Below are 15,143 nucleotides of genomic sequence, written 5' to 3' on the forward strand. Positions count from 1 at the left end.
TCCTCCAAGTCAAAATTATATGAAGAGCCCTCAAAAAAAGTTTATTTCTCTCTGCTTCTTGAATACCACTGTTGCTGTATTCCCCCTTGGATTTTTCTCCCCTTTTACCTACAATTGCCTTTCCTTTGGATGAAGACGATCCTACGCCAGACACTGTATTTTTCTTTCTTTTGAAAATACATACCAAGAGGATGAGGAGTCAAATTTAACATATCAATCAGCACATATATGGAAGTACAGATCTAAGCAATAGCACATACACCCATAGATAGCTAGAGAGTTGGGAGCAGTTTCTAAAAAACAAAGATATGCCGACCAAACTATCAGACAAGGGTGACGCACAACTACCACAACATACTTCTTTGTCATGCTCTTTATCTCCTTGACATTTGAGTCATTAAGTTATAGAAACAAATGAAGTAGTTTATATGCATATGATATTAAGAACAAGTAATGCACGTCCATTGGGTAATCCTGTTTAAGTGCATAACACAAGCAGACTTCTGTTTTTTGGTTAAAGAGATGATGAATACCCTTGGCATAGTTAAGGCTCAAGCCAGCAAAGAGTTGTCTCCACCGTTGGCACCGAATGATGAGCAAGAGACCCTGAAAAGTCCCTCTTATACGGAAGCCATCACTTGTTTTTGAGACTGCTTGCTTTGAATCTGAAGGGACAAAGTCTTATGAGTGGTGAACAAACAGGAATCATAGTCAAAATGAAATTTAATAGATTATCAGTGCATGGAATACAAGAATTGCACATGCATTTGTCTCCGACCAACATCTACTGGATAAGTGAGGGTTTGTCCAAATAGACCAGCGGCTAAAGCTCTGCAAGAGAGCTTCAATATAAAAGAATCCTTGTTAATCCTATGGAACTTAAGATTTCAGATCTTCATATATGTAGAACTTTAAGCCAGCATATGGAAGAATACCAATAAGAGTTGGGCCTTCAATTCATTTAAAGGATCTTTAATCCTACCATCATGTTGTAATAATATAATCTAAATAAATACTACAAACATCTAAGTAATGTAATTTAAACTAAAATTTTCAGGACGGAGGAGCGGCTACGCGCGCGGCGGACGGAGGAGCGGCTACGGCTCGCGCGTGGGGAGGCGGTGCTGCGGCGGCTGCAAAGGGAGTAACGAGAGACAACAGGTAGGGTTGTTCGCGCGGTGGACACTCAGAGGGTGCGAGGTGCACGCGGAGGTGGGCAGCGAACACGGACATTAGAGATTATCGGAAGGCAGAACCAAAAGGAGGCAGACTACCCTTGCAGCCTTAATAAGTAGTAGAGATATATAACAAAAATGTCAAATTTGGTAAATAGACATGTCATATGCATAGTACTATCATATGAGAAGTGCGAGAAGGATGTGCAAATCAGACATCATTAATCTCAACTTCCCCATCCTTTTTACTAAAAAATGAACAACATTATTTAAAGGTACTATGCGTTGCTATTGAATAAGCAGAACCACTCTAGATATCTGATAGACAAAAGAACTAAAAATTACATCCATGGCAACACGCCTTCAAATTGCTAATTTCGAAAATTTAGAGAGAACACATCGATATAGAATAAATTAAGAAGAGCTAATCATAAGGCTCACCAATTTCTCCTTTGAATAGTAACAGATCCGAGGCAAGCCTACAGCTGATGTTGCAACTCAATCAACAATAGAATCCACAAAAAGACCACTTGTGTACCTAGGAATATCAAGCATGGTTATTTAGACAACGTACCAAAATTAAACTGGCTTACAAATAGAGGGAGTAACTGGCAGCCACAACAGACAGTGAACAACCTAGCGTATACTCCATTATTGGGAAGATAGTTTAAAGAACTTCTGTTTTTTCATATTATGCGCAGTCATTTAATTTATAGTATTAAACCTAGAAGTATCTTCTGCAAAATGCACAGGGACTTGAGAGAGGAAGGAAAACATAAAACAGACATGACGGTCAGGGAAACAACAGTGACTCTGATTATATCAGACTGAAGCAGGTGAAAATTATCAGATATATACCTTCTTGCCCCGTTCTTCTCTTTCAGCACTTTCTTTCTTTTTCAAGTCCTTGTCAGAGCCCTACAATCGTTCAAAACCGGTTGTGACCAACAGGGGTAAAAAAGAGAGGAAAGAGCAGTATGCACACACGTAGCGTACCAGCTTGATAAACACTTCATCGCCATCCTTTTTAACTGACAGTTGTTGCATGGCCTGTAGCTCCTTGTCAATTTCAACTTTTCTCTCCTTAGCCTTAAGGGAGAGTACAGCTTTTCGTTTTTCCTCCAGTACCTTTTCATATTCCTCTAGAGTCATCTCCTGTGTCATGGTCGGAGCAAACATCATTCCACAGACTACTTTATTTTGATGCAAAAAAACATCCCAACTTAATTCCAGCAAGTATGCAGGTTCTGGATTGATCAAAGCATCATTTTTTCTCTAGATATAGCAACTGTGCAACAAAAACAGTTCATTCAATATTAAGTGGCATCACATCACATCTGATGCATCAAATCATAAACTGGTATGAGTGAAAATGAATATCAACAATCCATTTCTTTTGTGTGTGCTACAGTTGGTCATATCCAGAAACATTGAAAACAGCGAATCAATGGCTCACCATAGTCAAAGTTAGGTGCTAGTACAATATCTGAGATACAACATGAATCTCGCATAACTCGAAAACTGATGTGAAAGCATACACTCTAATATATGGCCATTGCATTTGGCATAGAAGAGCAAAAAGTAATGGATCGAAAAGCAGAAGAGACTCTAAATACAAAAATAATGCAATCACCAAGAAGCGCCCCATGTTGGCACTGTGGCACAGCAGCACTGATTTTAAAGCAAAAGGTTCTAGAATAAATAACTATACTACCGAGCAAGGATTGACATGAATGAAACTAAAAGAATCACAAAATATTTCCACCAGTCTACTACACATTTTTCCATATATATAAACAAATGTTAAGAACATTGTAAGTGTCACAGTACCCAAAATCAAAAGAGGTGCTAGGCATGTTAAAGGGTGCTACCATCACCCTTACAGAATGTGCTAGGCATACTACAACCATACACATTGCAACGCGGAATATGGTAGCAAGAGCATCTTAGTACAAACCAGAAATATACCTTATCCTCATGTTCCTTTTCTTCTTCTTCATTCTCCGCGCCCTCCTTGTCCTTCTCAACCTCAGACTGTGGTGCATCTTCAGGTTTCTTCTCATCCTCCACCATGGCAGTAGTTTCCTCAGGATTAACAGCATCCACAGTGTCCCTATATGCCACACACACCAAAAGGTCAAAACTCTACATCTCCATCGTAGTAACTTGAGTGGTTCATCAAACCACATATTGAAGACTGAATAGCGATAATCTTAACTGTTCAAGGCCTTCATCAGTTGCAGTTCCCCAATTTCCACGCCCAGCCCCTTCACGCTTCATCCCGTAGCCACGGCCTGTGCCGCTGTGGCGCTCATATGCCCGGCGAGGACGTCCGAACTCATTCCCAGCCTGCCCATCATTGTACCCACCACGTCACCCACCTCCACGATAAGGCTGGCGGGGCCCACGGCCCCTCTCTGCCTGCCTACCCTCACCATTTTCACCGCGAGCAACTCCACCGTCCCCAAAACCGCCGCCGCCGCCACCATACCCCCCTCAAAGCCGTGGGCATCAGCATCGCCAAAATCTCGCCTCGGGCCAGTCTTGCCACCGCGGCCGCCTCTTCCACGTCCTGGACCATCGCGCGGTGGAGCACCATAGTTCCTTTCCTCCCTCACTATAATCACAAAAGGGCATGCTATCACCATCGGCGAATACGAATACTAATAATATGGGGCAACAGAAGAGTGAAATTTCAAAATAATACTCTAAAACTCCGAGGTCGAGACGGCACCACAGGATCTCAAAATCGGATAATTCCAACCTCGACATTGGAAGTGTATCGCTATAGGCTCACTAGGTTGCGCGGGTGGTGGAGGCTTGGTGGGCAACATGGCCATGGTTGTCGTGGGGGATTAGGGTTTCAAGAGTTGCGGTGGCGGTGGCGTGAGACGATCGATGAGGGGGAGGAGGAGAGGGCATGGAGGCGGAGGTGGTGGTGGTGGGCGGTGGGGATGCAGCCGTTGCCGCGGCAGCGGGAGAGGAGGTGCCCCATCGTCACGTTCGGCAGCATGGCGATGGGGAGAGAGAGGTGGATTGAGGCGGCGTTGGTTGCAGCTGCGAGGGATGCGGGGAGGGGCGGGTGGGCGGGCAGGTGATGCTCGACGAACGGACGGTGCAGCGGGGGCAGGGGTGGTGCTCGACGAACGGACGGTGTAGATCAGTGGAAGGCAGAACCAAGAGGGGCAGCCTACCCCTTACGTTCTTAATAGTAGTAGAGATTATAGGCATTTTTCATATTATTTTAATTTCATAAATTAACACTATAATAATAACATATAAAAGATAATTAATCATGATGTCAAATATATCTATAACAATATGATCATGAGAATATAAAACATATGAATCATATAAATATAATAAACATATAAATTGTCGGAACAATTGAAAATAAACTGACAACAACATAAACAGCATGCCTGTAAAATTAAAACAAACAGATATAACATATTACTAGCATGAACAGATATCAGACATGTCATGATATGACATGACAGAACAGATTAGATAAATTCATGGTTATATATGAAACAGTAGAGAAGGACAACATATATAATCTGGAAAACGTAAAACAGTAAGGAGATGAATTGATCATACCCTCCCATGCGCTCGGAGGATCCAGATCATTGTCCAACTTCTCTTGTCATGCCGTACGGGATGAAGACGCCAGGAAGAAGAAGATGTTTACCAGAAGGATGTTTGGGCAGTCGCGTAGATGCTCCCCAAAAACCTAATTGCCGATCCCCCCGTGCAAGGTCTCGAACGACAAGGGCTTCGGAGGCACCTGCCCTCTCGCTCCTCTGTGCGCGCAGAGTTACGAGATGGAAATACCCACTCTTGCGGCTGGACAGTGATTCTGAAATGGTTTTGCTCTCGTGTACCAAGCGACAGGAGTTCTCCCCTTTTAACCTCATCGCGAAAGGGAAGCTAAAGGAGAATGGTCTCGCATGCGACAGATCAAGAGACGGGCATCTCAAAGGTTTAACCTGGAGTTGAAACTCCCGCGGTTAATGAGTGCTAAAAATTAACACAACCGCACCACGCCCGCTCGCCACCTGCCTGCCTGCCACGCCACGCCCGACCTGGCCCGAGCCCGGCCCGACCAGCGGCGGTGGCGGCGCGCGCGTGTGTGTGGCAGGCCTGGTTCGTTTCTTGACTTCTCAAATTAAGTGGAATAATTCCCATCATATAAGTCAAGCCAATGACCCTTGGACTTTCAATATGGTACTATTGGTATTCTCCACCATTACACACCATAAAGTTTATTGAATAAATGGGTCAAGCCCATAAAAGATCCAACAATCCCCACCAAACTCTAGGGTTTGTAATGATGAAGTATCAGAATCTCAATCCTTTGATATACCAGTTGTTGGGGACTTGTTCTCAAATGCTATGAGTTAATAACAAGGCAACACAAAATGTTAACTGTTAAGATCCTTCGTCCTTCGAAGCATTATCTCCCTTAGGATATAACGATCTTCAGACGAAGGTTATGAAGGACATACCTTCATTATCACAGTATACATTAATGAAAGGTGAAGCATATGAAACATGAAAGATAACATGAATAATCATATAATATCATTAATTAATATAATTTCATTATCTCATTATGAAGAAATGGAAACAATTACAAATGTACCTTCGGCTTGGTAGAAGGCAAAAGTTCAAGCGTGACGCATGAGCGATTACAAGTCAGCGTGAACAGTACGGGGGTACTGTTCATCTATTTATAGGCACAGGATGCAGCCTGTGAAAAATTACATTCATGCCCTTTACAAATGATTATAATCATAATACAAGCTTTCATGGGTTGATTGGTCATTTCATCTTTAAGTCGGTGCATCTGGAAATATACTCCCAAGCTCTCTGATTGATAGCTTAGGCTTTGTGTCCATCTTTCGAAGGTGTTTCTTCTTATGGGACCTTCGGCGACGAAGCAGACCCCCAACAGTAGCCCCTTCATGGTGCCAGATCGTTTTTTGTGACGAGCTCGACCCGTGAAAAACTCTCTCAGGCTTCGGAATGCCGAAGGTCCGAAAAACACCTTCCCTTAGCTCGTTGTCGAGAAACGATTTAAATATTCCCATAGTCGAAGCTCATTCACCGTATTCTCAATCGAAGCATCGTTTTGCTTGAGCTTTGTCATAAGAGAAAGAGAGCTTCAGAATAAACAAAAAACATTCAACTTTGCCAAAACGCAAAAAATTCAGCATCAAATGGCCAGGGTGCGCTCGATAGCTAGGATAACCCGTGACGAAGAGGAGACCGAAGCTACTGAGACTGCGTCAATTTTCGAAGTTATGAGGCGGTCTGGACTGGTTGTGATGGAGAGCGGTTCTGACGAGGGTGCACCTGCTGCTGAAGCCGAGCAGGCAGATATTGAAGAGGGCGATATTTGTGAAGGAGAGATTGATTAAAACACCATTATGCCATCCAAGCCCAGCCATTTGGATTTCGGGAAATCAACTATGTCCGAAGCTGATATGCCCATGATGACGAAGCTAGACTACTCCGGGGAAGCCGAAAAGAAGTTGATTCGCTTTGGCGGGGAGGAGACCATTCCGAAACCAGAAAATGATGAAGTGGTAGTTTTTAAAAGCTTCTTCAAAGCAGGGTTGAGGTTTCCCATGCACGGAATGATTGCAGATGTGCTGGAAAATTTTGAGATTTATCTTCATCAGCTGACTCCTAACGCTATCGTTAGGCTTAGCGTGTTTATCTGGGCTCTCCGAAGCCAAGGAGCCGAGCCGCTTGCCGAAGCCTTCTGCCGAGTACACGAACTTCATTATCAGATGAAGGCTAGGGAGGATGGACTACACGAGAACTTTGGCTGTTATAATTTTGCATACCGCAAAGACATGAAGACACTGGTGGTTAGCTACCGCACTAAGTGGCCGAACGGTTAGAAAACTGAATGGTTTTATGTTAAAATTGATGAGAAAAGGGAGAAGCTAGTTCAGAGCCCGCTGAAACTAACCTTCGGGTTGACTAGGCCTCAGTGCAACATGACGCCGTGGGCACCATGCCCAGATGCTGTGGGCGAATTTAGAATTGTAGCTGAACATATTGGTACTAGAGATTTAGTTCAGGAATACTTAGCCAACAGAGTATTCCCAACGCTAAGGGAATGGGGTATACCGAAGCTTAAAGGAGAGAAGAGAGAGAATGAACTCGTTCGACTGCCCTATCATTTTAAGTTCAAGAAACACTTCAAAGAAACCTGTTAAGAATGGTTAGATACAATTGAAGTTATGTGCAATGAGATCTTGGGCAATTATACAAAAAAAATAAGATTAATTGATGACTGCAGCCTTCGGCGCTCGTCCGAAGCGAAGATTGAATCGGGTAATGGATGCCTTGAATTTTGAATATCCAGACTATGAGCGATTGAACAAGGGCGCCGAAGGGCAAAAAATAAAAAAGAATTGTTAGTGTTGTGGGCAGACAAGCCGCTACAATGGTTAAAGAAGATGAAGAAATTCTGAAGAAGAGAAAATTGAGGCCTGAACCGAAGGCTGTTGCTTCGAAGAAAAGGAAAGTTGTGGCTCCGAAGCAGAAGGCGACTGATATAGAAGAAGAGACTCCTTCAACACCTTCTGCTGCCGACGTGGAAGAAATTCTAAAGGTAATGACTGAATCCTTGCATATCAAGCTAAGCCCACTGGGGCCACATCTGACGAAGCTTTTACAGAAGGAACAGGAGCTCTCGGCAGCGAAGAAGCCTGCTAGGCCGAAAAAATGGAGAATTATTCATGTGATTGAAGCCATTGAATAAACACCACCGCCGGCCTTGTCATCAAAAACACCAGCTGTCGAGAGCGCTTCTGCTGCCGAAGTTGCACCCACTGAGGCTGGAACTGCCGAAGCTGAAACTGCTGAAGCTACAAATCTGGAGAACACATTTTCTGATATTGATAAAATGCTCCTAAATATGGCCGCGGAAGAAGCTGCTCCAGCCGGTGAAGAGACCATGGCCACAGTGCCTGGAAAAGAAAAGGAGAAGGCCGAAGATACCTTAGAGGAAAAGGACTTCGATTTTCAGAACATAATTGGTCAGGAATTATCTGAAGCTGAGAAAGAAGAATTGAAAGATTATGCTATATCCTGTGGTTACAAACGAGGAGCTCTGCTCTTCGGCGGCATTGACGATGAAAGCTTAGGTTGCCTCCGAGACCGAACTGGAGAGAAGGTTATCAGTCTGTCGAAGAGTATTGGTTTCCCGAAGCTTGAGGCCGATATCAGCCGCTACCGACGACAACATATCGTTGGTAGTTTGTTTTATTCTAATTTCAAGGTAAAAACTTTTCTTCGGCTTTTCATTGTTTTAACGACGAAGGATTTTTCTGACGAAGGTTGTTTTTGCACAGAGTATGTTGCTAAGTAAAGCTTTGAAGATGCAACAGGACCTTGAAGACAAAAAAAATATGAGGTTATAATTGAAGGTTTAGAAAGCAAAATAAAAGATCATGCAACCGCTCTTGAAAAGAAAGATTTCGAACTTCAAACAGTGGAGGGTTTACTGGCAGAAGCTAAAGCTAAAATTGCAAAATTAAATAGTGAACTCCTCTCAAAGTCGGAAAGCTTCGAACAAGAAAAGCAGAAATTTGATGCGAAGTTTGAGACTGAAGTCGAAAAGAGTTCAAATTTGCAAAAATCACTGAAAGAGCTTCAAGGTAAATGTATAGACTTCGGCAACCGATGCGTGCAGCGGCTAAAGCAGGTTTTCAACTCGGTTGGAGCCAGCTCCCAGAAATTCAATCCTTCGGTTGAAGACCTCCCAGGGACCTTCGAACACATTGAGGGCGAAGTTGATGCTCTTGCAGAAGTTATAGCTGGACACAGTGATTTTTGTGCCCTGCTACCTTCTCGGGGCACAACTGTTGCCTTCATGAAATCTGGTTGCACACACGGGAAAATTGTTAATAGACCAAACTTGAGCTTATCTCCAAAAGATTTAATTGATATCCCCAGCCTGGCCCCAAGCATAGGAAATATATTCATAACGCAAATCTGGACGAAGGGCGGGCGAGACATGGCTTGTGATGAAGCTCGAAGCCACCTTAAGCCGGTAAGAAATTTGTGTCTGATGCTTTACCTTCTCCTTGAAATTTGCACTTTTCTCATATCGCTTTGATGTGTACAGGATGACGAAGCTGAGGAACAGTGAGCCGAAGATTGAGCTGAAGACCTTGCTGCGAAAAATACTCTAGGAAAAATCTTGTATTATCCTTGTAAAAAATATTGTAATTTAAAAATCAGATACTTATGCTGTAAAATTTGTCCATACCTTGTAATATATTTCTACCTTTTCGTCCATGTATGAACTGCTTTGATGTGAACGAAACTTGCATTTTTTGAGCCGAAGGCGAAAAACACCTTCCCTTCTTTTCGTACACAACGAAGCATGAAACTGCTTCTTTTCTTTTTGCCGAAGCCTTATCCTTATAGCCGAAGCTGTGTCTGTGTGATATGATGATGATCCTATGTATGTCTAAATGAATGTTTATGAATGCAATGTATGATGTAATGTGACGTGCAAATGAATGTCCAAACACACACATACGAAGCCATAATCATAACCTTCATTCCCTTGGGAATGACTGAAATCTCTTTGCCGCTTATTTTTCGGCTTCACTGCTTATTTTTCGGTGTAAGTTCTGCATCCCCTTAGGAACGTCTTTTGAACTTCTTCGCCTTCTATTTCGGCGGTATTCGCGTTGACTTTTCGCGCTTTGCCTTATATTTCGGCGGTATTTGGCTCTGCATTCCCTTAGGAACGACTTTTGAGCAGAAAACTTATACTGCGCTCCCTTGGGAATGACTTTTTTGTAGCTTCATCGTGCTCTGCATCCCCTTAGGGACGACTTTCGAGCTTCTCCCTGTTTTTTCCTTTTTCTTTGCACTCGATGGTGCATGTTCAGATTTTACATTTACATATTTTGGGGGATTTTGCTCTCGTAGAGCTGAATAAAAGAGGAAAAATTATAAACTATGGCCCCATTAAAAACCTTTCTCCCCCTTTGGAAAGTAAAAGGGTACCATAGGAAAAATAAAAAAGATTACATTAAGTTACACATAATATCGCCGAAGCTCATCCGCATTACAAGATCTAGAAATGTCGTTGCCGTCCATATCCTTTAATCTGTAAGAACCGGATCTTGACGTAGATACCACCAGAAAGGGTCCCTCCCACTTCAGCTATAACTTGCCTACTGTGTCTGGATTGGCCACTCTCCAAAGTACCAAATGTCCTGGCTTAATGTTTTTTAGTTGAACTTTTCTGTCACACCATTTTGTTGTTTCGGCTTGGTATTTATTGATATTCTTCACAGCCTGAAGTCTAGTCCCTTCTATAGCATCTTTTGCCATAGAATAATCAGCTTCGTCCTCAGCCGAAGCTACTGTTCTAATTGACCCGGCCTTAGCTTCTTCTGGGGTTATAGCTTCGTCACCAAACAATAACTTGAATGGTGTAAAACCTGTTGACCTTGATATTATTGTATTGTGGCTCCACACCACTTTAATCAACTCATCTGGCCACTTTCCTCTAGGATGATTGAAGATTAGCTTCATTATTCCCGTCATTATAATGCCATTTGCTCTTTCGACAAGTCCATTTGACTCTGGATGTCTGACTGATGCAAAATGAATCTTTGTGCCAATCTGATCACAGAATTCCTTGAAAGCTTTGGCACGCCGAAGCGACAAACAATGTTTTGCCAGAAGAATTTCTAGACTGTGACCGAAGTTATTGTGGCCAAAGGCTTCGCTTCAATCCACTTGGAAAAATATTCTACCGCCACCACAACATATTTTAAATTGCCTTGTGCTGGTGGAAGGGGGCCAAGCAAATCGAGACCCCATCGTTGCAACGACCAAGTGGGTTGTATTAACTGAGTGAGAGATGAAGGTTGCTTCTGGTCTCTTGCACATTTTTGACAACCTTCACATTTTTGGACTAGCTCTGCTGCATCCGAAGCTACCTTCGGCCAGTAAAATCCTTGTCGAAAAACTATTCCCAGCAAAGGCCTAGACCTAATGTGAGATACACACAGACCTGCGTGTATCTCTTTCATTAATTCAATACCTTCAGTTCTTGATAAACACTTGAGGAGTGGGGAACAGACTCCATGTTTATACAATTCCCCTTCTATTATCACATAAGGTCTTGTCCTTGCCTCCATTCTCTTATTATAAGCTTCGTCACTTGAAAGACAGTTGCCTTGGAGGAAAGATATAATTTCGGTCCTCCAATCTTCACTGTGTACTGGAGAAATAGTAAGTACTGCTCTCTCCATGAGTTCAACCGAAGGTGCTTTTATTGTTTCAAAAAATACTTCCGAAGGCAAAGGGAGCCCCTGAGCAGCTGATTTGGCTAGCAAATCGGCATGCTCATTTTCACCTCTTGGAATATTCTTGACAGAAAAACCTTCGAAAGAAGCCTCCAACCTTCGAACTGTATCTAGATATTTTTCGAGTTTTGGATCTCTTGCCTTGCTACTTTTGTCCACATGGCCAGAAATAACTTGAGAGTCAGTCTTTAAGATGGCCCTTCTTATTCCCATTTCCCTTAACTTTCGAAGTCCCAACAGAAGTGCTTCGTACTCAGTAGTATTATTTGTGCAGCTGAAATCCAGTTTGGCTGCATAACATGTTTTGACTTTTGAAGGTGCCACTAAGACCGCAGCTGCTCCTGCACGGAAGGTTCCCCACGAACCATCGCAGAATACTGTCCAAGCTTCGGTATCTTTGTTTATTTCTTCTTCGTGAGCCCCTAGCGTCCAATCAACGATGAAATCAGCTAACGCTTGGGATTGGATTGAAGATCTATGCACGTAGTCAATGGTGAATTCATTAAGCTCCGCGGCCCACTTTCCAATCCTTCCAGTAGCTTCTTTGTTCCTCATAATATCCTTCAGAGGCTGTGATGAAGGAACAATTATGTGGTATGCTTGAAAATAATGTCGAAGCTTCCTGGATGCCATTAGCACAGCATACAACACCTTCTCCAATTCTGTATAATTTTTCTTTGATAAACTTAGAACTTCAGAGAGAAAGTATACTGGGACTTGCTTTTTAGTTTGCCCTTCAAGCTTCTCCTGTACAAGCGCCACACTCACTGCAGAGTGCGAAGCTGCCACATACAAAAGCAATGGAGCCCCTGGCACAGGTGGAGTTAATGTTGTTAGATCAATCAAGTATTGCTTCAGCTCTTCGAAGGCTTTCTGTTGAGCTGGGCCCCATTGGAAAACTTCGGCTGACTTTAGCACTTCAAAGAATGGTAAGTTTCTTTCTGCTGATTTAGATATAAATCGATTCAAAGATGCCAGTCTTCCTGTTAGCCGTTGGGCCCTCTTCTTTGTGCTTGGCGGCTCCATTTGAAGGATAGCTTCGATCTTGCTTGGGTTAGCTTCGATCCCTTTCGTTGAAACTAGACAACCAAGGAACTTGCCCTTCTTCACTCCAAAGACACATTTTTCTGGATTTAATTTCAGGCCAGCTTGCCTAAAATTAGCAAATGTTTCCTGCAAATCAGTAATATGATTTTCTTGCTTCGTGCTTTTTACTATGATATCATCAACATATGTTAGCACATTTCTGCCTATCTGAGAGTGAAGGACCTTGGCTGTCATTCTGCTGAAGCTTCCTCTAGCGTTCTTGAGCCCCTCGGGCATCCAAAGATAACAATAGGTACACTACCGGAATCCGGGCCACTGCCGAGTGCCGAAGGCTTTGCTGAGTGCTTTTTATCGGGCACTCGACAAATCAGACTTTGCCGAGCGCCGCACTCGGCAAAGTCCTGCGCTCGGTAAAGAGCTTGTTTACCGAGTGTAGGACACTCGGCACAGCCAAGCACTCGGCAAAGACTGCTTTGCCGAGCGTCAAGCACTCGGCAAACATGGCTCCCGGCAAAGGGCCGTTATGGGCCGTCTACAACTGACAGTCGTCAGTCTTTGCCGAGTGTCAAATATCTGGCACTCGGCAAAGCATGTTTTTATTTTTTTTATTTTGGTCACCAAACTTTTTGTGGTATGTTCCTACACTATGTAGACCTACTTGTACCATTTTGGGACAATTATAACAGTGTTTTCTATAGCTAGTACATTTAGTTTGTTTATTTGAATTTCTTCGGAAAATTCAGATTTGAACTGCAGGTCACTCGAAACTTGGAAAACCGTGCATGCAAAAATGATATCCATGCTACTTAGCACAAGTTACGACCGATTTCAGGAGCGGACCGGAAACTTCGAGCACCATGCTCACTCAACATGACCGTAAACTTGCCATCCAGGTGTTTAAAAATTATATAAAATAGAAACAAAGTCAGAAAATCATGAAACCTGTCCACGTGTCATGATATCATATGTAGAGGCTGTGATAAAAATTTGAAAAAGTTTCGAGAAAGCTGTAACGCACTATGTGTACAAACCTAAGAGATCCACATTGAAACTCTATGATTTCATGTGTGGTTCTCTTAGGTTTTTACACATAATGTCTCACAACTTTCTCCAAACATTCTAAATTTTTTATCACAGACTCTACATATGATATCATGACATGTGGACAAGTTTCATGATTTTCTAAGTTTGTTTGTGTTTTATAAAATTTTTAAACAGCTGTATGACAAGTTCACAGTCATGTTGAGTTAGCATGGTGCTCAAAGTTTCCGGTCCGATCCTGAAATCGGTCGTAACTTGTGCTAAGTAGAATGGATATTATTTTTGCATGCACAGTTTTCCAAGTTTCGAGTGACCTGCAGTTCAAATGTGAGTTTTTCGAAGAAATTCAAATAAACGAACTAAATCTACTAGCTATAGAAAACAATTTCTAATTGTCTCAAAATGGTACATGTAGGTCTATATAGTGTAGGAACATACCACAAAAAATTTGGTAGGGAAAATAAAAAAAAAAATAAAAATGTACTTTGCGGAGTGTCCAGAGATGACACTCGGCAAAGGCTAGTTTGCCGAGTGCCAGCTGGTTGACACTCGACAAAGAATTGTGAAAGCATATTTGCCGAGTGCCGCCCAGGGGACACTCGGCAAAGTCTTCATTGCCGAGTGTCAGCAATCTGACACTCGGCAAAGAATATTTTAAAATTTTTAAAAAATCTTTGCCCAGTGCCAGATCGCGGGCACTCGGCAAAGAATAGAAATAAACCCCCGCGGAGAACCTTTCTCCTTCCTTCTCTCTCACTCTCTCACTGCCATCCGCGCGCCGCCGTCGACTCGCCGCTGCGCCGTCCGCCCGCCGCCGCGCCAGCCCCTCGCCGTCACCGCCACGCCAGCCCCTCGCCATCGCCGCGCCCGCGCCCATGCCTCGCGCTCGCCGTCACCGCTGCGCCCACCGTGCTCGCCGTCACCGCCGTGCTCGCCGTCATCGCCGTGCTCGCCGTCACCGCCGCCGTGCTCGCCGTGCCCGCGCCCGCCGCGCTCGCCGTGCCCGCGCCCGCGCTCTCCATACGACCTCGGCAAAAAGTACTGCTCTCTCCATGAGTTCAACCGAAGGTGCTTTTATTGTTTCAAAAAATACTTCCGAAGGCAAAGGGAGCCCCTGAGCAGCTGATTTGGCTAGCAAATCGGCATGCTCATTTTCACCTCTTAGAATATTCTTGACAGAAAAACCTTCGAAAGAAGCCTCCAACCTTCGAACTGTATCTAGATATTTTTCGAGTTTCGGATCTCTTGCCTTGCTACTTTTGTCCACATGGCCAGAAATAACTTGAGAGTCAGTCTTTAAGATGGACCTTCTTATTCCCATTGCCCTTAACTTTCGAAGTCCCAACAGAAGTGCTTCGTACTCAGCAATATTATTTGTGCAGCTGAAATCCAGTTTGGCTGCATAACATGTTTTGACTTTTGAAGGTGCCACTAAGACCGCAGCTACTCCTGCACCGAAGGTTCCCCACGAACCATCGCAGAATACTATCCAAGCTTCGGTATCTTTGTTTATTTCTTCTTC

At 43.4% G+C, this 15,143-nt stretch overlaps 2 pseudogenes across 2 annotated transcripts; both read right to left on the reverse strand.

Annotated features, from left to right (window-relative positions):
• Positions 1 to 2,062: 2,062 nt before the first annotated feature.
• LOC103650513 (RGG repeats nuclear RNA binding protein A pseudogene) lies at positions 2,063 to 2,325 on the reverse strand (annotated as a pseudogene). Its single transcript, NR_161404.1, has 2 exons — positions 2,172 to 2,325; positions 2,063 to 2,093 (listed from the first exon to the last, which is right to left on the reverse strand). The product of NR_161404.1 is annotated as an RGG repeats nuclear RNA binding protein A pseudogene (transcript).
• Positions 2,326 to 3,248: 923 nt separating this feature from the next.
• LOC103650514 (HABP4_PAI-RBP1 superfamily pseudogene) lies at positions 3,249 to 3,519 on the reverse strand (annotated as a pseudogene). The gene is made up of 2 exons (NR_161405.1): positions 3,394 to 3,519; positions 3,249 to 3,288 (listed from the first exon to the last, which is right to left on the reverse strand). The product of NR_161405.1 is annotated as an HABP4_PAI-RBP1 superfamily pseudogene (transcript).
• Positions 3,520 to 15,143: the final 11,624 nt, after the last annotated feature.

Source organism: Zea mays, chromosome 3 (assembly GCF_902167145.1).
Source record: "Zea mays cultivar B73 chromosome 3, Zm-B73-REFERENCE-NAM-5.0, whole genome shotgun sequence".
NCBI lineage: Eukaryota > Viridiplantae > Streptophyta > Magnoliopsida > Poales > Poaceae > Zea > Zea mays.